This window comes from Galeopterus variegatus, unplaced genomic scaffold, assembly GCF_000696425.1.
Source record: "Galeopterus variegatus unplaced genomic scaffold, G_variegatus-3.0.2 Scaffold4275, whole genome shotgun sequence".
Taxonomy (NCBI): Eukaryota; Metazoa; Chordata; class Mammalia; order Dermoptera; family Cynocephalidae; genus Galeopterus; species Galeopterus variegatus.
Window position 1 is genome coordinate 104,678 of NW_007730386.1, and position 1,176 is coordinate 105,853.

Genomic DNA, 1,176 nt, shown 5'->3' on the forward strand with positions numbered 1-1,176 from the left:
TGTTGGGAGAGGAATTTGAGAGTGACAGGCAAATAGATGAAAAATTGGATGTAGATGAAAAACTGCATCTAGCAGTGCTAGAATCATGTCAAATTATCTTTACTGTCACTCTGAAGCACTTGTGTTGAGGCTGACCATTACAACATAACACTATCCTGCCTGCAATTTTTTTCTCATCAAACTTTGTTTACTACTGGAAAAATGCTCCTCAGGTGGGGCAGTTTGAAAAACCTTATTCTCCTTAAACTCTTAAGGGGATGACTTTCTCTATTGCCTTCTGGAACAATAACCCTGGTAGCACTTCTTCTGTAGGAGATGAAGGGAACTAAATTTGATGGAATACATGTTTACATTCTCAAAAGAACATTGAGTTTTTCCCATAGTGGTTTTTGGTGGTTCATTGCCAAGCTCTTAAAAGTTGTGCGATTTTATCATAATTCTGTCACCAATAGGCTGAGGAAGATCATGGCTACTATGGTCATACAGCCAGCACTGACTGGCTCACAAAATGTGCTCAAAAAGAATTCCAGTAATGGACGATGGATTCCAAAGGTTAGCCTAATGTTCATGGAATCATTGGCTTTATCTCAACAACTTGTATCTTGTATTTCAGAGGCAGTTGCTAGGGTAATTAGTTATCTAGTATTCAGAGAAAACTTAGACATTGGGATTTGTGTCTATGCCAACTACTCTATCGTTGAAAGTTTGAAAAACATGGCCAAAACATTGACCAGTCTAAGGAAGGCAAAAATATTGTTAAGTTTAAGTTGACTTAAGGGGACAATTTTAAATACTCATACTTACAAACAAATAGGTGGCATTAAGTGAACATCTTGAGTTATTAATTGCTCATGGCTAAAGAACAAATTTCACAGAACACAGGTAATTCCATGTTATCCTCTCAAACAAATTTTATTTGTATTCTGCTCTAACAAATATAGTATGAAACAACTTATATTCCATGTTATCCTCTCAAACAAATTTTATTTGTATTCTGCTCTAACAAATATAGTATGAAGGCAACTATAGTTGTTTAAGTTTCTTAGTGTATGGCACAGATGAAAAGAAACAAACAGATTTAGAAGCAGTCTAGCATTTTAATGCTGGTTTAACAAAAGAGGCACGTGTTATCCTATTTAGCAGTTTATACCAGATATCAGAAGACATTTTTTTTTT